Source organism: Notolepis coatsorum (assembly GCF_963971535.1).
Source record: "Notolepis coatsorum genome assembly, chromosome: 1".
Lineage (NCBI taxonomy): Eukaryota > Metazoa > Chordata > Actinopteri > Aulopiformes > Paralepididae > Notolepis > Notolepis coatsorum.
In genome coordinates, this window is record NC_140165.1 from 187359708 (window position 1) to 187383435 (window position 23728).

Sequence of the window (23728 nt, forward strand, 5' to 3'; positions counted from 1 at the left end):
TTGAGCTGTACTGTACCCATTCTGCAATATGTTAATAAAGTTTTAAATCAATCAATCAATAGGATTTTAGCATTTTTATGAAACTACTGTATATTTGTATGTCTCTAAATGTTTTGATGAATTGAAAATGGAGGACCCTTATGTAAAAAAGCCGAAAGTCTTTTTCTGGTCTTCATCCTCCAGTCAGTCCACTGTTGTTGTATTGAGCTGTACTGTATTGTACCCATTCTGCAATCGTTAATAACGTTCATTCATTCAATCATTCAGCCGGCAACAGAATAATTTTGATTGACAGTCGAGTCTGCCAATTACGTCACACCGCTTGTACCCGCCCTGCTGTTCTTAGCACCAATCGGCAAGCGCTATTATTTTTTTACATTCCTGAATGCCCTCCATTGATTTTAACGAGAGGCGAGAGCTCAGCTTAACGACAACAACAACAGCTCACCGCAGCCGACGAGTGATTACTAGCGCACCGCATCATGACAACGAGGCATAATGATTTTACTGCAACAAATGTTATAATAAAAGCCTTTCCATACATCTGTCTGATTGAAAACTTTATTAACAGACCGCAGAATGGGCACGCACAACTCGGCACGGACTGAGATATGAACAGTAACGCTTGCTATCTATGTCGTCATCGGACGTTGCTATGTTTGGGTAAATACGCTGATGTGTAACTATATAACGTGTAACTATATAATGTTAATGCCACAAAACGAATGCCTTTGTTAATCATAAGTACTAACTTTGATGCAGTAGTGTGTGTTTGGGAGCGGCGTTGTTCAAAAGTTTGAACGGGGTGGACCAGATTGACGCGACACAATCCTCTTGGGCAAAACATCACGATATCCACGATACGTTAAAAAAGTGTATCGTTAATGAACTGTACCCGATATTTATATAATATCGTCATATCGCCCAGCCCTACTTATGCATACTGCACCTTATGTGGATACTGTGATACTGTGAATAATGAATAATGTATATTTCAGTTAGTTAGATAGTAAATTATAACACTACCTTATGCATACTGCACCTTATGTGACACTGAAAATATATTTCAGTTCTATTTCATTATGACTGCCGCTCAGCGTCATTCTGCACGCACTTCACTTCGTGCACGAGCACTGAATAAAAAATTCCACAATGTACCTTTACATCCCAACATTCGTCTGGCCACACCCCTATCCGCTTACCTTCATAAGCAGGTGTGTGGTTACCTACTCGCCTCCTTCTTCACTTTCACCACAAGGAAGTGACTTCGGTAGATCCCACACTTGACGAGGTTGTTAGCTGAAGAAAGTTGAGACGTGTTTACATTTTTTCTTGCTTTTTTCTTCTCTCATATATTTCGAAAGAAAAAAGCGAAGTCATAATGTCTACTTCGGAGGGTCGCGCTTGCAACGCCACTCTTCGCCAGCGGTTCTCCATTGCCACCTCTGTTGTGCGTCTTGGAGCGGGGTTGAGGCCTCTCTCATGGTCGGCAGCCACGCCCGGTAGGCGTCCGATGGGTAGTTTGCCTCTCCAAGGAGCTGGTGCACCAGTGCCATCTCCTGTGCGATGGCCTGGTTCCGGCTCTGGTTCCTCTGCTTCCGGGGAGTCGTCCGCTGTTGGGCGGCCGGCTCCTTTGGTTGCGGGGGATTTGAGAGGCAAACTTTTTGCATCAGCTCGCTCCCGTTGCAAGATGGTGGCTTGCAGACGCGAACGGCCTGGTTTTGGTGAGTTGCTGGAGCCAGATGAGGATGCGTCGGTCTCTACATGCCCGATGGAGACAGAGGACTACATGATAGAGGCGGACGGGTTCTTGTTTGAAGGCCCGGTGGAGACGTGTCCCCTGCCTGTCCAGGTAACACTGGAGGGGGGTGAGATGTCTCCTTGGGGTTCCCCGCCCGCAGATGTTGGGTTAGAACCTCCGACTCGGTGGCGGGATGCCCTACTATCAGCCAAATCAGAATGTGGCTCCTTGACCAGTAGTCTGCTGTATGTGAGGGATGCAGGCTCGGAGGAGTAAAGTATCCAGGGGGAACTCCGTGCTTTGTTTCCCGAGCTCATGGCGGCGGTGGCAGTCGCAAACGGCGTGCCGCTGCCGCAGCCACTGCCTGTTCCTGTCCCTAATGATCTCATAGGTCATCTATGGCAACGTCGCCCGGTGAGAGGGGTGGACGTTGTCTACCCATTTTTCCCCTCAATGGCGGCCTATGTCCGTCAGGGCCAGGTGGTCTCCCACATCATGGGCCTTACTCCCGCCTACGTGCAAGTTACGCGGGTGGCGGGTTTGGTAAACGGCATGAAGGAGGGCGTGCCACGGCTTGATAGGCCGATGGCGGCGCTCCTTTGTCCGGAGGTGGTGTGGGAGCCGTTACGGAAGCCGGTTCCCCAAGGGAAATCGGCGAGGCGGTTGGCATTTTGGAGCGACCAGTCATTTATCACCGGAACACAATCTCTAGCTGCCGCTTCTAACATCGCGCAGCTGGCGAGATTCATGTCTGGGATATTGACGGGCGGCACGGAGCTGACTGATTTACAGCATGATCAGCTCGCCCAGTCGGCAGGAGCCATCCTGCATCTGACTCAGCCGCAGGCTATAGCCGCTGGGAAAGTGCGAGCCCTGGCCACTCTGATCCAGCGCCACCTTTGGCTGGAGCAGGCGCGTGTGCCGGAGAAGAAGAGGACTCCACTTCTGACGGCACCCCTCTCCGATGCTGGACTATTCGGGTCGGCACTGCAGCTGATGACCTCAACCTGCAGGGAGATGCAGGAGGAACGCTCCGTGCTCCAGCCTCATTTCCCCCCGCCCGATGTTGCCGGTGGAGTCAGACGGCCGCCGCGTCGTCGAGGTTCCTCCGCCGTGGCCGCCGCTGTCACCACCGCCACTGCTGGACCTTCAGCGAAGAAGGCCAGGAGGAGAGAGGGCGCCTCCGCCACTGCAGCCGGCCCATCTATGCCCGGAGGTGACGGTAAAGATCGTCGAGACCAGCCGCCGATCGTTTACCGTCCCTCCGGGGCTCCACAGGGTGGGAAGCCCCGAGCGGCTCGTGGCAGGCGTCGCTAAGACTCAGTGACTTTTTCCCTCTGTGGTCCCCCCCTGTTTCCCTTCCCGGCCCTGCTATGATTTTGTTCGAAAATAAAGAGTCCCCTCTAAAGGGGGACTGTATTTTTTGTTAACAAACTGTGTGTTTATTCACCAAACATATGATGGTGTTGCAACGTGTGAATCTTTCGCTAGTATGGGTTGATAGGAGGGCTAGATGTTACATTCATGTTAGAGCTTAAGCAAGGCCTGCAGCCTACACTCGGTTGAAAAAGGGTTTTTTCTGCCTCGACCTGAATCTCCACATAAAGGTAGAGGTTAGTTGTGTGCTCTGTTGCTTACACAGTGATATTGAGCTGCAACACTATTGTGTTGGGTTTGCAGTAATGCTCGTATGAAAACGTACCGCGGCTCAGCCGCTCTCTCTCTCTATCAATGTTTTTCTGTGTTACAACATGGATGCGGGTGTAGGATTCACACACACACACAACTTGGTCTTGCTATAAACCCTGTTCACAGATGTGTCTGTGGTTAGCTTGCATTGTATTAGCTTGCGCTATTCATTGGCATTGCTACTAAAGGTATCATATGGCCATTGTTGTTGTCGTATGCAAGGGTTGGGCTTGTGAGGGGGTGCCGGATAAACCCCTCCTTCACTCTTCTGATTGGTCAGGGGGTTTATTGGCCTCTCTTTTTCGTTCAGTCAGGGCCAAGCTGTTAGGCGGCTTGGCAGGGAGGGGGGGGGGGGGGGGGAGGGTTTCCCAGACTCTGCACCCATCACAGGCGTTTGAGTCTTGGGGTTTCCCCCCGTCATAGCACACGTCACTAGGCACGTTGCTATTGGACGATGACTTCCGTGAGTTTAGACCCGTATGTAGGGTCTGTTGTTGTCAAGTTGTCGGGGCAGAGCATAGGAACTTACTGTTCTACTACGCTCGATATACGCATAACTTGAGTCGGTTGGTCACATGACTCAATGTTACCGTGACTTTTCAATCTATGGCTCACGTGGAAAGTCTCTCTGAGGAGTTCCGTCTCTCTGTGGTAGGGATGACGGGATATAAAAATGTAAAATCTTTTACCCTCGGCCGCGTCACGTGGGATTCATGTCAGTCTGTGTTTCTTTCTTTTTTAATAAAAAAGTGTGGAGAATGTGAAGCACGACAACCTTCTTGTCGTTCTCCCAGGCGCCTTGAAGGATCAATGTGGGGTCTGTTAGACTGTCCATTGATATGTTTTGGGTCCCGACGCATACATAGTGCTGGCTCGGGGTGTTTCTGTTAAGAATCATGCGGGTGGCTAGTACGCCTTGGTTACTTGTTATTAAAACAGCGTTTTTATAAAGCAACTGGGATGGGGGATTTTTTCCTCTTCCGAGAGCCTGTTACTGGGTCTCGACGGATTCTCGTTCATATCTGGGGGATGTTAACGGAATAGATCAGAACATAGGTAGAGGGGTCTCACGCCCTTGGGGTGGGCCACCGAGCGCGGTGTAAACAGGACCATCTGGGTGGCGCCCTCTTTTCATGTTTTAGATCAACACGCATATCTGCCCCTTCCCCTGGAGTAGGCATGTCGGCGTGGTTAGGGCACAGGACTGGTTCTGGTCACGCTGGTCCAGGTCAGTTAACCCGTTGTCCGCCGGGGATGCAGATCTGCTGTTCTGGTACCCTGAGGGACTTGGGCTTTTTTCAGGGGGGAAAATGCCGGGTCGGCCCGGGTGTCACAGGGTTAGGCGTTATGGAGACCCTTTGTTGGGTACACTTTGTACCTGGCACTATTATAAGGGGCTGGTTCTCCTTTCTTTCGCTCCTCTCTCACGCATGGCGAAGAGGGGGCTGTTGGGGTGGTCTTCTGGACCTCCTCTGGTAACCCTGTGTGCTTCCCGAGCCGCCGGGCCCGGTCCGAAGTAATGTTTCGTTGAAACCGTAGGCCTGGGATAACCCTTTTTTGGAAACTGAAACACTTGTGCTGCGGTATAGCTGGTGTATACCCGCAGGTGTGTTTTGGAGTTTTTTCTTGAGGGGTTATAGGAACAACCACCGTCTGTGTACCGAGAGGGTGGTTGATTCCCTGGTGTGTTGGAGCAGAGTCAACTCCCGGGTTACCCGGTTGAGTGTGCCCCTGCACGTTCATGACGTCTGCCAATCGTGTCAGCCTTCTCTGCCTCGACCCCTCTGGGTGGGTTTTTTTTTTTATGGAGGCTTTGTCATGGTGCTCAACAACGCCAGCATACGCCCCTTCCGCCGGGGGGGCTGTTTTCAGTTGACTCCTTTGGCGCCTGTCTCGTCCGCAGTGCTCCAGGCTCAAGTCTACAGCCTGCTGCCTGGTTTCCCCGGTGCGCTGCCTGCTTCCGTTGGTTAACCTTTTTTGAGTGCTTTACGGCCATGCTGACTGCCTGTGTTGCAGGGTCAGTGTGCCAGGCGGTGTACTATTGGGGGGAAAGGGCCCGCTCTTGGAGGGGCCCTATCCGAATACGCTGGCGATGTGGGGGGCGGTGTCACTAAGTGACCGCCTGGTGGGGTCTTGATGCCTGGCGTCATTGACCTCTCCGGGCCCCCTTTTTCCAGGGGATCCAGTCCCTTCGGTGGGTCTGGGTCTTCCTTCGCGCTCCGCTGCTACGGCCTTGCCACGGGGTTGAGTTTGCTCTTGACCCCGTGATTTTGGGGGCAGTAACGAGGGTTGTTCCTTCCGTTCGTTTCCTGGTGGCATGCGGGTTGTGCGTGTGCGTAGTCGTGGGGTCAAGCCACGGTCTGCTCACCCTGTGCGTTGAGTTGCTTGAGTTACTCTTCGCACGGTCGGATCCATCTCCCTCCCGTCCTCCAATAGGGAGGGTATCCCTCCATTAGGGAGGGTCGGGGGGCTCAGTCCTCCCCGGTCTGATGGTTGTGGGGGGCCTCAGCGGGGTACATTTGTTGAGCTTTGGCTCCCGCTCAGCTCCTCTTGTGCAGAATGACGCTGAGCGGCAGCCATAATGAAATAGAACGTAAGGTTATGTATATAACCAAGTTCTATGAATTATGGTGACGCTCAGCGTCAGGACACTGCTGCGGCCCTTGATCTCGCCTTGTGGTGAAAGTTTGGGAAGGAGGCGAGTAGGTGACCACACACCTGCCTAAGAAGGTAAGCGGATAGGGGTGTGGCCAGACGAATGTTGGGATGTAAAGGTACATTGTGGAATTTTTTATTCAGTGCTCGTGCACGAAGTGAAGTGCGTGCATGCAGAATGACGCTGAGCGTCACCATAATTCATAGAACTTGGTTATATACATAACCTTACGTTAGTTAGATAGTAAATTATATTGACCTATTTGTTTACACTGCTTGTGTTGTTTTCACTACCTGTACCCCCCTTCCCCCATGCTGCTATGATGCCTGAATTTCCCCAAGGGGATCAATAAAGGAATATCTTATCTTATCTTAAAAGGAAAGATGAAATTACCTACCTGGGTTCCATCCTATAGAGGCAAATCTTTCCTGTGACAAAATGGGATCCAATGTAATAAAACTAAGTCAACCAACGAACTAGATTCCTGTACCGGATCTCCTCTCTGGTAAACAAGAATACCTTGAAGACTCTAACAGGAGCACTCATTCAAGGGTACTACGACTATGCTTGCACCTCATGGTACCAAAGCACCTCAAAGGCACTAAAAACAAGATTACAAACATCACAAAACAAACTGGTCAGACTACTGCTTGACCTTACTCCTAAAACCCACCTCACCCCTGCCCACTTTGACAACCTAGGATGGCTTAGAGTAGACGACAGAGTACAGCAACTTGCAATGGGCCTGGTCGCGTGTCTACTTTCCGTAGCTCCATTTCTGCAGACCCCTCTCTGATTGGTTGAGCCCATTTCTGCAGACCCCTCTCTGATTGGTTGAGCGAAGCCCCTCTCTGATTGGTTGAGCGATTGGTTTAGCTCGTCACACGGTAAAAGGCGGATGTAATGTTATCATATCAAGAAGATAAAAAGAAATGTACTACCAGATTCGCGTATAACGTTATTTCGCGTGACTTCGCGGTTTATTCATAACGTTATGCACATTTCACAACACAGCCAGCTGTCAGAAACTGTACATTGTAACGTTATATAATAACGTTATGTTATTTCGCGGTTTATTCACATAACGTTATTTCACGTGACAACTTCAACACAGCCCAGCTGTCAGAAACTGTACATTGAGGGGGGTTGAATCACTGTTTAGTGTTTACACTCCCCACTTACTGTAACTGTACCATGACGCACTCCCCACTTACTGTAACTGTACCATGTTCTACATATAACCTCATCTCATGCACCTTGTTGTGTATCCTGTTTCTTTTTCCTCATTATTATATTCAGAGTTAATTATATTGTTTACACTGTCTTTCTTCTATTATAACCCTGCCCATTTGATGTTCCCAAATCATATTCAGAAAGTATCACAGAGACTTGTATTGACCAAGGAATTAGTTATTATTAGTAAGACACAACATTTCCATAGCAATCCGACATTGACCACCAGACTCTTTCTCTTAAGACATTAACTGGGTTAATTAATATAAATGTTATATTGTAACTGTCTAGTTACACATTGGTTCCGAAACATGTATGTTCGAGGCTGCAATTAAAACTTTGAATCTGAGAGAGCTCTGGTCAGCGAAGCCGGCGATGCGAGCGTTTATTATTGGTTTTTAATGACAAACCAATTACATAATCCAACATATGTGTAAAGGCACACACAACATATTCCAGTTAACGGTATATTTTTTTTAATGATTTGTTATGGCGTAATCAATACTTCCATGCATATAAATTGCGTTCGCAACCTCCATGTTTTGGGGTATTCATGAGAAAACTCGGATCCGGGATTCGGCTCCCATCCGTCGGGCAAGAACTGTGGGTTTTCAGCCTCTCTCTCTGGAGCTTAACGGAGTTTCGATTCCTGGCTAGAGGCGCTTGTCGCGGCTCATGCGCATGCGCGCGCTCGGCCAATCAGAGAGGGGTCTGCAGAAATGGGCTCAACCAATCAGAGAGGGGTCTGCAGAAATGGAGCTACTATAAGATATTTCATTAATATTTGAAGCTCTCCTCCTCTGATAGCATGATTGTCTCCTCCGGGCCTTCAGGCTGTAGGGTGCAGTGCCTCACATGCTCTTCTCTGTGGCTCTCTGTACATCTGCCCCCCCCCCCACACACGCGCCTCACACACAGTGCCTGGTCACAGGCCGGTCAATGGAGCCACTTTCTCAATTAGCTCTTGTCCTGATCAGCATGACGACAGCTCACATGCTACCATGTGCCCCCTTCTTCTGATACAGGCACACATAGGCGCACACACGTACTTACACACGCACACGCACGCACACACACCCCTCCCCTTCTCTTCTTCATCCATGAGGTATAAATATGTCATGTAATGTGGATATTCTTTCTTCTGATGCTGGTGGGAGAGACTGAGCCCCGTGGAAGGGCTGGTCGGAGTTCTGTCTTCTCAGTGTTCTTTGTGCAATAAAGACTCTGTGCAAATAGAACTTTGTCGCTCTGAATATATCTGGTTCAGCTGGTCCATAACTATATCAATTCAAGGACTTACGAGGGAAACTAAATCCCTTACACTACGGAAAGTAGACACGCGGCCTGGTCTACAAGATACACTACACCACTAAGATACCCATGTGCATGTTGAAATACTTCCCAAAGGTCAGTGAATACCACGACCACAACACCAGAGGGAGTTCCACAAATCATGTTCAACCCAGATAAAATAATTTAAAAAGTAAAAAAAAAAAAAAAATATTATAGCATTTCTTTTTAATAAAAGAAAAATCGTCATAACTTAGAAATGAGATTGCATAGGTCTATGAATGGATATCGCGATTCTGTTTCTATTACTTGCCCAGCCCTACAGTGTGTACAGTAAGTTAGCTTGGTGATCATCATTGTGATGTAGGCTAAGCTGGCTAGCGATAGGTTATGAATTTAACCGTAGTTCTATGAATACTAGTGACGCTCAGCGTCATCTGCACTAACCTCACTTCGTGCATATGCACTTAATAAAAACTCACAATGTACCTTTACATACCAACATTCGTCTGGCCACACCCCTATCCGCTACCTTCATAAGCAGGTGTGTGGCCCCTCCTTCCCAATCTTTCACCACAAGGCAAGATCAAAGGCCGCAGTGGCGTCCAGACGCTGAGCGTCACTAGTATTCATAGAACTACGGTTATATTCATAACCTATCATTCTATATCATACTAGCTCCCGCTCAGCGTCATCTGCACAACGGGAGCTGAGCGGGAGCTTGAAGCTCGACAAATGTACCCCACTGAGGCCCCCCACAACCATCAGAACCGGGGAGGACCGAGCCCCCCGACCCTCCCTAATGGAGGATACCCTCCCTATTGGAGGACGGGAGGGAGACGCATCCGACCGTGCGAAGAGGAACTCGAGCAACTCAACGCACAGGGTGAGCAGACCGTGGCTTGACCCCACGACTACACACACGCACAACCCGCATGAGACCAGGGAACGAACGGAAGAAACAAACCTTGTTACCGCCCCCAAAATCACGGGGTCAAGAGCAAACTCAACCCTGTGGCAAGGCCGTAGCAGCGGAGCGCGAAGGAAGACCCAGACCCACTGAAGGGACTGGATCCCCCGGAAAAAGGGGGCCCGGAGAGGTCAACGACGCCACAGCATCAAGACCTCACCAGGCGGTCACTAGTGACACCGCCCCCCACATCGCCAGCTTATTTGGACAGGGCCCATCCAAGAGCGGGCCCTTCCCCCCACTAGCACGCCGCCTGGCACACTGACCCTGGCACACTCAGGCAGTCAGCATGGCTGTAACTCGAAGCACTCAAGAGGCTACACTACAGCGGGAGCAGGCAGCGCACCGGGGAGACGACCTCCAGAAGGGGTCGATCCCTCAATCCAGGCAGCAGGCATTTGACCCGAGCCTGGAGCACTGTGGACGAGACAGGCGCCAAAGGGGTCAACTGAAAACAGCACCCCGGCGGAAGGGGCGTATGCTGGCATTGTTGCGCACCATGACAAAGCCTCCACCAAAAAATCCCGACCCAGAGGGGCAGAGGCAGAGAAGGCTGACACAATTGGCAGACGTCATGAACGTGCAGGGGCACACTCAACCGGGTAACCCGGGAGTTGGCTCCGCTCCAACACACCAGGGAATCAACCACCCTCTTGGTACCACATGCAGTGGTTGTTCCTATAACCCCTCAAGAAAAAACTCCAAAACACACCTGCGGGTATACACTGGCTATACCGCAGTACAAGTGTTTCAGTTTTCAAAACGGGGTTATCCCAGGCCTACGGGTCGACGAAACACAACTTCGGACCGGGCCCGGCGGACCGGGAAGCACACAGGGATGCCAGAGGAGGTCCATAAGACCACCCCAACAGCCCCCTCTTTGCCATGCGTAAGAGAGGGGCGAAAAGAATGGAGAACCAGCCCCTTCATGATAGCGCAGGGTACAACATGTACCCAACAAAGGGTCTCCATAACGCCCAGCCCTGTGACACCCGGGCCGACCCGGCATTTTCCCCCCTGAAAAAAGCACAAGTCCCTCAGGGTACCAGAACAGCAGATCTGCGACCCCGGCGGACAATGGGTTAACTGACCTGGACCAGCGTGACCAGAACCAGTCCTGTGCCCTAATCACGCCGACATCCCCACTCCAAGAGAGGGGGTAGGTACGCGTGTTGATCTAAAACATGAAAAGAGGGCGCCACCCAGACGGTCCCATTCGTACCGCGCTCAGTGGCCCACCCCAAGGGCGTGAGACCCCTCTATCTATGTTTTGATCTATTCCGTTAACATCCCCCAGATATGAACGAGAATTCGTCGAGACCTAGCAACAGGCGCTCGGAAGAGAAAACCTAGGCTCCATCCCAGTTGCCCTATAAAAACGCAGTTTTAATAACGAGCAACCAAGGCGTACCAGCCTCATGCGTGATTCTTATCAGAAACACCCCGAGCCAGCACTATGTACACGTCGAGACCCAAACACATCAATGGATAGTCTAACAAGACACCAGACATTGTTCCTCCAAGTCGCCTGGGAGAACGACAAGGAGCCGTCGTGCTTCACGTTCTTTCCTCTTTTTATTAAAAAAGAAAGAAACACAGACTGACATGAATCCCACGTGACGCGGCTGAGGGTAAAATTGTTTTAATTTTTACATCCCGCCACCCTCACCACAGGGAGGAGACGGGAATCCTCAGAGAGACTTCCCACGTGAGCCATGAATTGAAAAGTCACAGTAACATTGAGCCATGTGACCAACAGACTCAAGTTACACGTATATCGAGCGTAGCAGAACACCAAGTTCCTACGCTCTGCCCCGACAACTTGATAATGACAGAACCACACATGGGTCTGAAAAAACTCACGGAAGCCGTCGTCCAATAGAAACGTGCCCAGTGACGTATTCTATTGACGGGGGAAACCCATGACTCAACTGCCTGTGATAGGTGCGGAGTCAGGGAAACCCTTCACCCCCCCCCGTGCCAAGCTGCCTAACAGCTTGGCCGGACCGAATGAAAAAGAGGGTAAAAAAAAAACCCGACCAATCAGAAGAGGGAAGGAGGGGTTTATCCGGTACCCCCTCGCAAGCCCAACCCTCGAATACGACAACAACAAATAGCCATATGATACCTTAAGTAGCCAGTATGCTAATAAACAGCGCAAAGCTAACTCAATGCACGCTAGCCACAGACAAGTCTGTGAACAGGGTTTATAACAAGGCCAAAGTTATATGTGTGAACCCGACACCCGTGTTTATGTTGCAAGACACAGAAGATTTGATAGAGAGAGAGAGCTGCCTGAAAAACCGCGGTACCTTTACACACACGAGCATTACTGCAGACCAACACAACAGTGTTGCGGCTCAATGTCACTGTTTAAGCAACAGAGCACACAACTAACCTCTACCTTTATGTGAAGACCTAATCTTCAGGTCGAGGCAGAAAAAAACATTTTTCAACCAAGTATAAGCTGCAGGCCTTGCTTAAGCTCTATAACATGAAATTGTAGCGACCAACAAGACTATAAGTCTAGCCCTCCTATCAAACCCACACTAGCGAAAGGTTCACACATCGTATCCCCATCATATGTAGTGAATAAACACACAGTTTGTAACAAAAACAGTCCCTCCCAGGAGGGACCTTTTATTTAACAAAAATCATATGGTGGGCCGGGAAGGGAACATGGGGGACCAACAGAGGGAAAAAGTCACTAGCGACGCCTGCCACGAGCCGCTCGGGGTTTGCCACCCCGGGGAGCCCCAGAGGGACGGTAAAGGACTGGAGGCTGGTCTCGACGATCCCTACCGTCACCTCCGAGCGTGGATGGGCCGGCTGCAGTGGCCGAGGCGCCCTCTCTCCTCCTGGCCTTCTTCGCTGAAGGGCCAGCAGTGGCGGTGGTAGCAGCGGCGGCTTCGGCGGCGGAACCTCGACGACGAGCCTTCCGTCTGATTCCACCGGCGACATCGGGCGGGGGGAAATGAGGCTGGAGCACGGAACGCTCCTTCTGCATTTCCCTGCAGGTTGAGGTCATCAGCTGCAACGCCGACCCGAAGAGCAAAGCATCGGAGAGGGGTGCCGTCAGAAGTGGAGTCCTCTTCCTCTCCGGCACACGCGCCTGCTCCAGCCAAATGTGGCGCTGGGCTAGAGTGGCCAGGGCGCGTACTCTCCCAGCGGCGACGGCTTGCAGCTGGATCAGATGCAGGATGGCTCCTGCCGCCTGGGCGAGCTGATCACGTTGCACTTCGGTCAGCTCCGCACCGCCCGTCATTATCCCGGACATGAATCTCGCCAGCTGCGCGATGTTAGACGTGGCAGCCAGAGATTGAGTCGCGGAGATGAATGACTGGTCACTCCAGTAAGCCAACCGCCTCGCCGATTTCCCGTTGGGAACCGGCTTCCGTAACGGCTCCCACACCACCTCAGGACAAAGGAGAGCTGCCATCGGCCTATCAAGCCGAGGCACCCCCTCCTTCATACCTTCTACCAAACCCACCACCCTCGTGACTCACACGTAGGCGGGGGTGTGTCCCTGACGGACGTAGGCCTCCATCGAGGGGAAAAATGGGCAGACAACGCCCGTCTCTCTCACAGGACGACGTTGCCATAGATGACCTATGAGATCATCAGGGACAGGAACAGGCAGTGGCTGCGGCAGCGGCACGCCGTTTGCGACTGCCGCCGCCGCCATGAGCTCGGGGAACAAAGCACGCAGTTCCCCCTGCATACTTTCCCCCACGAGCTTGCGTCCCTCACATGCGGCAGACTACTGGTTGCAGAGCCACATTCCGATGTGGCTGATAGCAGGGCATCCCGCCGCTGAGTCGGAGGTTCTAACCCAACATCAGCGTACGAGGGACCCCAAGGAGACCTATCACCCCCCGCCAGTGTAACCTGGACGGGAGGCGGACATGTCTCCACCGGGGCGTCAAACAAGAACCCATCTGCCTCTACCATGTAGTCCTCAGTTTCCATCGGCCACGGAGAAGCAGACGCATCCTCATCCGGCTCCAGCAACTCCCCAAAACCAGGCCGTTCGCGTCTACAAGCCACCATCTTACGACGGGAGCGAACAGACGCAAAAAGTTTGCGTCTCAAATCCTCCGCCACCAGAGGAGCCGGCCGCCCAACAGCGGACGACTCTCCGGCGGCAAAGGAACCAGAGCAACCAGGCCATCTCACAGGAGACGGCGCTGGTGCACCAGCTCCTTGGAGAGGCAAACTACCTACCGGACGCCTACCGGGCGCGGATGCCGTCCACGACAGTGGCGTCAACCCCGCTCCAAGACCTACGGCAGAGGAGGAAATGAAGAACCGCTGGTGAAGGGTAACGTTGCTAGCGCGACCCTCCGAGGTAAACATTATGACTTAGCTTTTTTCTTTGTAAAAGTATGAGAGAAAGAAAAAAGCAAGAAAAAATGTAAACACGTAACTCAACTTTCTTCAGCTTAATACCCTTGTCAAGTGATTGGTATACAGGCACTTTCTTGTGGTGAAAGTGAAGAAGGAGGCGAGTGTGGGGCCACACACCTGCTTATGAAGGTAGCGGATAGGGGTGTGGCCAGACGAATGTTGGTATGTAAAGGTACATTGTGAGTTTTTATTCAGTGCATATGCACGAAGTGAGGTTAGTGCAGATGCCGCTGAGCGGAAGCTAGTATGATATAGAACTACTGTTAGCATACAAGCTTTTACAAACACTGTAGCCTACTTACTTTTTCATCCACAACTTTTTTTCTGATCCAGATGCATACGTCCACTTCTTCATGTTGCTCAGTTGCTGGTTTATACTTCGGTCCTAATGTTGGCGCAAAGTTTAATTTAGCCTACTGTGTTGTTATAGCTGTACAGCTTACTAGCTTGCTCTTTCACACAGTGAAACCAGTCCAGCTGCAGGTCCGTAGGTTAGGTTTAGCTCGGGCCAATCTCAAGTTTCTTTATTAGTTGTCATACAGAAGTACAGAATACTTTTATACAAAATGCTTCTTTCTGTTACATTTTGTATAAAAGTATTCTGTACTTCTGTATGACAACTAATAAAGAAACTTGAGAAACTTGAGATTGGCCCCAGCTAAACCTAACCTACGTACCTGCAGCTGGACCCGTTTTGACTCTGCAATGCAGCAACCTCTGATTGGATTTTCAAGGCTGCCAATCATATTCAACCTCCGTGTATTGGATGTCAAGGGCTGTCAATCATTCAATCCCCCATTCACTGGCAAGAGTTTAACTGCACAGACCGTGCTTAGATGACGTTAATAGCCTATTTTGATTGGCTATTATTTATTATTTATTTAATCCTGGGTCAACCTGTGCAGCCATCTGCACGAATATACTGCAGTCATTACTGCAGTGCAGGCCTGCTCAGAGCTGGAGGGCGGAGACTATCACATGCTTCCTCCGACACATGTGTACCCAGCCCACCACTTCTTTTCACCTGGCAGCGCGGACTCTCACTGGGAGAGTGTAACGTGTGGAAGGTCACACTACCTCCTTCCAGATCCTTCCCTCGCTGTGCAGGCGCCCAGACCGAACTGTAGGAGTCGCTGTTTAGAACGACCCGGACCCACCCACCGGCTTCCCTCCCGCTGACTCTGCCAATCGAGCCAGTATGACGGCCGCCCAAGCCGGAGGCAACGCTGACAGCCGGATTCGATACCAGTGTATCTTGCGTTGGTGACGAGCGCTTAGTCCGCTGCGCCACCCAGCCGCCAAGTTGTAGTATTATTATGTACAGTCAGTGATGAGGTATACAAAGTAAAACCACTATGTAGTAAGTCATACTGGCCAGTGGTATAACTAGTAAGAGTAGATAAGGGATACATAGATATACATATATAGATATTATCTAAGGATGTAAAAATGCTTATATGCAAGTACTGTATATACAGACATATGTGGATAGTATGGTAAATAGATGGTAAATATATGTATACAGTATATACAGTGTTACGAAGGATCAGATTAAACCGAATATATATATTTATTTATTGATATATATTGCATAGTATTTGTATATCGTTTGATATCCCCTGTATATTCCTTGTACATATACACGGAATATCCCTTTAGCCCAGACCATAATATTCCATTCTCCTATTGGACAGCGGTCCACCGGCGCCAGGGACCGGCCTCCGGAGCCAGGTTCAAAGTCACCGTCAAGATGCGTCTGGACATGCCCGGCCTTGCCCAGGGATACGCGACAGAAATGAGATTGGAACTAGTTTGTTCACCGTGCGTATAAATACGGCGCAGGTGAATATAGAAGCCCCTTACCTCCTTACCCTTCGTCCTTAGTATGTTACCGATAAGTTGAAGCCTCACCCACGATACAACGTGCGGTGAAGTATGGCCTGTTTGGCCCCAGAATAGAGCATTGAGACCGCGTGCGAATTAGTAACTGAATTGTCAGAGTTTGGCGCTATACCGTCGAGTGCGACATATTTCTATTAAGTCTTTAATAGTCTATTTGTGTATAGTGTATCGTGCGGTTAAAGTTCTACGGTGACCAGCATCTCCAACGCTTCCTCGTATTAGCTAGAGTTCTTATCCAGGCTGGGCTGACCACATGGCGCTTTCACCCGAGGAGACCTAGACGAGAAACGTATGGACATGTACACTGGATTAATCTACCCGACGACTACATAGCCCTTTGCGGCTGGAATATATTTGCTTTGGTCCTGTGATTTATGGAGCGGATAATCGCAGACGCCTGCACGTGTTGGATTTACCCCGCGAGGAGTCAAGTCGAGTCGGCGCCCAGAGAGCCTGAGGCCGACTAGCTTTCTTCACTGTGGAGCTACAGTCTACAAGAGAACCAAGCTGTATTCGTCTGTGGATCAAGAGGCTACTGCACCGGCTTCTGTACCTGAAGTCTCCCTAGTCATCGTTGACCAGACGTCCTACTACCGACAGATCTTCTACCCCCCCCGCTGGCTTACAACCAGGGGAACCCCTTCCAGTATCTCCCGCTATATTACTAGTGTACCATAGATATAATTCCCTAAGATTCAGGTTGTATAATTACCTCCTGCGTAACCAGAGAATGGACATTCGTTATTGATTTGCCTACGCATACTCCTTTGCCTTACAAGTGCATTCAAAGAATAATGTAAAGTATCCTATGTACCTTTTGCTCCATTAAATACTTGATTAATACCTTTGACTGGAACCGATTTCATTGTGGGAAGTGTTCATCATATTCAGATATCGTGTACTGTATGGCCAGTAATTAAAGTACATAAAGCGGTAGTGGTTTAATGATACCATACTTATCAATACAGTCAGGGAATTGTACCCCTCAGTTACATACAGCATTATTGTAAATGCTATAATACAGAGTTATATGGGTAAACTATAGTTTGAAAACAAACCACGTGAATTTTGGAAATTACTCAATAATCAACTAGGCTGCAGTAAAAAACTTAAAACCAGATTCTCAAACATAAACATAAAGACGGACAACACGCTCATCACAGACAAGCTGGATGTAGCCAATTACTTAAACATCTTCTTCACAAACATAGCCACAACACTGGTAAACAAACTACCCTCCCACTCAGGGCATTATGGGGTAGAACACATAGTAGCATACTACAAAAACCTAGGGGTCCGCAAAGACGACTTCAAACTAGAAATGGTAACAACCGATAAGGTACTCAAAAAACTGAGCGCCCTCCAACCTAACAAGGCCACTGGCCATGACAACATCCCCTCCAAATTCCTCAGAGACTCAGCAGCCGCCATCACCCCAGTCATCACACACATAATAAACCTCTCCATAAAACAGGGACACGTCCCCAAGGACTTCAAAATTGCGAGAGTGACCCCTCTGCACAAAAAGGGCAGCAAATTAGACCCAGGCAACTACCGCCCTGTTTCTATTCTTACCTCCATCTCGAAAGTAATGGAGAAAATAGTCTACAAACAGGTTAAAAAGTACCTGGCGAAAAAAAAAATCAAATCTACAAATTTCAATCTGGCTTCAGAACATCCCACTCCACTGACACATGCCTTCTCTATTTGAACGACCACATCAAACAAGAGGTGGACGCGGGCAAATACTGCGGCATGGTCATGCTGGACCTACAAAAGGCCTTCGACACTGTCAATCACTCCATTCTGATTGACAAGCTAAAAGCAATTGGTTTTGGTTTTGGAGGGGGTGCCTCGGCTTGATAGGCCGATGGCAGCTCTCCTTTGTCCTGAGTTTATCAGTGAGCTGGATGCAATCCTACCTGGAGGGGAGAGAACAGATGGTGGAGGTAAACGGTACTCTATCCCCCCCCCCTCACAGTGAGCTGTGGTGTTCCACAAGGAAGCATACTAGGACCGCTACTGTTCCTAATTTATGCAAATGAAATGTCGTCAGCTTGTGACTGCAACTTGTTCCTGTTTGCAGACGACTCAGCCCTGCTGGTCTCTGACAAGAACAAGTTGCAGATTGAAAAAACCCTCAGCTCGGAACTAGGCAAAATCTGTAGGGATGCACCGAATGGGAAATTCTTGGCCGAAAACCGAATGCCAGAAGGCCGAAAATGATTCATAGAATAGAATTTTTTTTTACCAATGTTGTTCAGCTACCTGATTATGGAAAAATATATGATTATGGCAAAACTTAACTTAAATAATCACTATTATGGGTCCATAAAACATTTATTCAGCACTTCTGAATGCATACAGTACATTAATTCCAAGTCAAGTGCATTTTCTTTTCTCTGCAGGATAACTACAACAAAGTGCATTCAGAACAAAGCCAATGTGCTTTAAAACTGCTTAAAGATCTGCACACATGAGAGGGAGAATAGCTTATAGCAGACTTAATGATGTTACTGTAGTGGCTACAGTAAGCATTTTATATAAAAGTACTCTGTATTTTTGTATGACAACTAATAAAGAAACTTGAACTACGGCGTTCTAGCCTACATGGAAGGACTGTTGTATTTACTACATCTCCCGTGACTATTAGCGGGGGATGACGTAGCTTTAAGAGAGACCAGAGGACCGGAAGCCTTGTTAGCTAGCTTAACGCTAACGTTAATCAAAAAGGTTTTAACCGCGACGGGCATATAGTAATGGTGAGGATATAAAGCATGTTAAAGACGCATTTATTGGACGTGTTGCACGCGGAGTTTACATAGAAACAGCGCGACTCTCGAGTCCCAAGAGGAGTTATCACAGGCTGCAGAACGCAGGACTGAAGAGCTCACGTTGCGCATGTAATGACTGAAGCCGCGTTTTGATGACATCATCACAACAACACGCGTTAGGTTACAGGTTGTTTCTGTTCTGTGCATTCTGTGATATATTTTCGGTGAAAAAACTCTTTCGGCCAAAAGCCGAAAGGCCATTTTTGGCCATTTTCGGCCGAAATTTTCCGGTGGCCGAATATTCGGTGCATCCCTAAAAATCTGCATATGGCTCGTTGATAACAAACTATCATTACACATGGGCAAAACAGAGTCCATTCTCTTCGGTTCAAATAACAAACTCAGCAAGACCGACGGCTTCTCAGTTACAGTGGGTGACAATATTGTCACAAGGAAAGATGAAATTACCTACCTGGGTTCCATTCTAGAGGCAAATCTTTCCTGTGACAAAATGGCATCCAATGTAATAAAAAAAGTCAACCAACAAACTAGATTCTTGTACCGGATCTCCTCTCTGGTAAACAAGAATACCCTGAAGACTCTGGCAGGAGCACTCATTCAAGGGTACTACGACTATGCTTGCACCTCATGGTACCAAAACACCTCAAAGGCGCTAAAAACAAGATTATAAACATCACAAAACAAACTGGTCAGACTTCTACTTGACCTTACCCCTAGAACCCACCTCACCCCTGCCCACTTTGACAACCTAGGATGGCTTAGAATAGACGACAGAGTACAGCAACTTGCAATGGGCCTGGTCTACAAGATACACTATACGACTAAGGTACCCATGTACATGTCAAAATACTTCCCAAAGGTCAGTGAATACCACGACCACAACACCAGAGGAAGCTCAACAAATAATGTTCAACCCAGATTCGGCTCAAACAAGGGACTAAAGACGTTTCACAATTATGCCACATCAATGTGGAACGCCCTACCCAAAGCTGTAAAGGAATGTGAATCCCTACCCACATTCAAAACCGCTCTTAAAGAGCACCTACGGGAGGCTGCAATTCGAAACTGGCCACCGTAAATGTCCAAACCCCCCACCCCCACCCCCTCCTAATAGACAGTCTCCTCCCCATTGCATGTATATATTCTCTCCCCGCCGTATGTATATTTCACTCCCACCCACCCACCCCCTCCAAATGTACAGTCTCCTTCCCACCCTTTGTATATTTCTCTCCCACCCACCCACCCCCTCCTAATGTACAGTCCCCTCCCCATCATATGTATATACTCTGTCAGGATCTATGGGTAACAGTACTGTATATTTGAATATCGTATATGTCACAAATGTAACAGTACTAAATACCTGTATGTCCCTATGCCATAAATGTCATGTATGTTGAGTGTCATAAATGTCAATATTAATTGAAAATGGGGGACCCTGATGTAAACAAGACAAACGTCTTTCTCTGGTCTGCATCCCCTTAACAATTGTGTGTATTGAGCCGTACTGTATTGTACCCATTCTGCAATCTGTTAAATAAAGTTTTCATTCATTCATTCATTCATTCATTCATTCATTCATTCATTCATTCATTCATTCATTCATTCATTCATTCATTCATTCATTCATTCATTCATTCATTCATTCAAGTAGGTAGTTATAATTACAGTGTAGGGCAGTAGGCAGGTATAAATTGAGTACAGGAAACAGAGTTAAAAGCCTGACATGTTGAGATTCTTTCTCTCACACTCAGCCTGAAAATGTCACTGTTGTACCTCTGGTGTATTTATTTAAATGTGTGTCTGCATTGCTTTAGCCTACATTACCTGGCTCTCTGTCTGCACCGGGCTGAGTAGAGGACACTGCTGCAGTTTAGTTGAAAGCCTTTATTTATACAAGCAGAGGAGCTGAGTGCCGGCTCTCTCTTTTTACACGGGCTCTTGTTTAGATAGGAACGGCTGAAAGCATGGTAGTTAAGCCAAGCAGAGCTGCAATAAAAAAAACTGCAGGAATAAAGTCCTTCAACAAGAATAGAACAGAGTGGAACAGAACAGAGATGTCACTTATGTCAGTGAAGTTCACAGAGAAAGGGCTTATCCTCCATTCCACCTGTTTGGAACAAACTGACCCAGGATCATCCCTTGGTCACAATTGTCAGAGTATATGGCTATATATATGTAGGTTACTGGTCCTGGTATCAGAGGTCTATGGCTGTAGGCTAATGGTTCTGATATCAGATGTCTATGGCTGTAGGCTAATGGTTCTGATATCAGATGTCTATGGGTTTAGGCTAATGGTTCTGATATCAGATGTCTATGGCTGTAGGCTAATACTTCCTGATTCTGCTGTACAGGCGCACCAACCGACCTGTAGTAGTCGCTGTCCACAACGTCCAATCCCCACCCACCGGCTTTCCCACCCCCTAATACTGCCAATTGTATTAGTATGAACGACCAGCCAAGCCGGAAGCAACGGCGAGAGCTGGGCTCAAACCCAGCATCTCCTCTGTTAGTGGCGAGCGCCTTGCCCACTGCGCCACTTAGCTGCCCCGTAGGCTAATGGTTCTGATATCAGAGGTCTATGGCTGGAGGCCAATGATCCTAATATCAGAGTATATGGGTGTAATAATAATAATAATAATTATTATTATTATTATTATTATTATTATTATTATTATTATTATTATTAGTATTATTATTATTATTATTATTATTATTATTATTATTATTATTATTATTATTATTATTATTATTATTATTATTATTATTATTATTATTATTATTATTATTATTATTATTATTATTATTATTATTATTATTATTATAATAAACTTTATTTGTATAGCACCTTTCATAAAAAAATTGCAGCTCAAAGTGCTTTACAACAGAAAAAGACAGGCATAAAATTAGCACATAAAGTGCAGACATAAAATCAGTTTTTCACATTAGGATCTACAGTAACATCCCAATAGGCCACCTTGTTTATGGTTTGATTCAGTTTTAAAAATAGACAATAATAAAAAGAATAAGATAGAATAGACAGAGTAAAATAATGCAATAGTGCAGTGCAATCAAATAGTAGAATATAATAGACTAAATGAGCACATAAAGTGCAGACATATAAAATCACAGTTTTTTACAGTGCAATAAAATAAAGTTGTCTTTACCTTCTCTGACAGTCTTCCCTCCTGTTTGATACCCACTTTGACCCTTCAAACCTCCCTCAGGGCAAACCTCCCTCTCAGGGCACAGTTCCCTCTCTCAGGGCGCAGTTCTAGGTCTGGGTCTCCTACACAGTTTTAAAGCCTGACAGTCTTTCTTCTTGCTTGATACCCACACAGTTTAATACCTGACAGTTTAGAACCTATAATAAAAAGTAATATAGCATGGACAGAGTAAAATGATGCAATAGTGCAGTGCAATAAGGTAGTTCTGAATGACTGTTTAACAGTTTAAAACAGTCTTTACCTTCCCTGTTTGATATCCACAGTTTAGAACCAGACAGTCTTCCTTCCTGTTTGATACCCACGTTGACCCTTCGAACCTCCCTCTCAGGGCGCAGTTTTAGGCCTGGGTCCCCGACACAGCTTTAAAAACCTGACAGTCTTTCTTCCTGCTTGATTCTCACATAGTTCGATACCTGACAGTTTAGAACCTGTGATAAAAGTCATAAAAGAGTGAAATAGAATGGACAGAGTAAAATAGTGTAATCAGTACAATCAGCAGCAGAGTTTTTTAAAAGGCTATGGTGAAGAGGTAAGTTTTTAGCTTATTTTTAAAGATATTTAGAGATCTAGCTTCCCTAATATCCATAGGTAGTGTGTTCCATAACTTTGGTGCATAGTTAGCGAAGGCTGCGTCCCCGATTTTCTTTAGGCGGTGGTTTGGAACCTTCAATAGACCAGTAGTAGATGATCGCAATATTCTAGAAGGCACATAATTGACTAGAGAATTTGCAATGTGGCTTGGTCCTGTTCCATTTAGTGCTTTGTATGAGGAGGAGGACCTTGAAATAGATTACAATTTTTACTGGAAGCCAATACAGGGTAGCTAATACTGGACTGATATGGTCTCTCCTCTTACTCCTACAAACGGCTATACCTTAGCTATGTTTCTAAGGTGGAAGAATGATGTTTTTGTCACCTTGTTGATGTGTGATTTAAAGCTTAGGTCTGAGTCTATTATAACACCAAGACTTGTAACTTCGGGTTTGATCCAAGGAGTAAGTTGCCCCATATTGCTCTGTAACATTTCTCTTTTTGTTATAGGACCGACGAGTAGGATTTCAGTTTTGTCCTCATTTAATTTTAGGAAGTTGTTCGTCATCCATTTGTTTATTGCTAAGAGACAGGCAGAAATGGAGTTAATAGCTGTGTGATCATTTGGTTCAGCGGAGATGTCCAAGTGTGTCATCTGCGTAACTATGGAAACATACATTGTGTTTTCTAATGATGTCTGCAAGTGGCAGCATGTATAATGAGAATAATAATGGACCAAGGCAGCACCCCTGTGTAACTCCGAAGTGGGTGTCATGTTTCTTAGAAGAATGATCTCCAAGCCTGATGTAATATTTTCTCCCTTTGATATATTATGTTCTGAACCAGTTTAATAAATAGTCAGAAAGACCAACTAACTTTTCTAGACGTTTTATTAGGATATCATGGTCGATCGTGTTATTTTAGTAAGAGCAGTTTCATTGCTATGGTGCGTTCTGAAGCCTGAATGAAATTCCTCCATGATGTTGTTTTATTTGAGAAAGGAGTTTATTTGTATTGAGAATTTTTTTTCAAGTATCTTGCTGATGAATGGGAGGTTGGATATCGGCCTATAGTTGGTCAGTACATTACTGTCTAGTTTGGGTTTCTTTAGTAAGGGTCTTATGACAGGTGTTTTGATTGCGTCTAGGAAGATGTTTGGGTTTCTTTAGTAAGGGTCTTATGACAGGTGTTTTGATTGCGTCTAGGAAGATGCCTGTCAGAAGCGATGTATTTATAATATTTAGGACATGACTTGCAATACTCTCGAATATTCACTTAAATAATTATGTT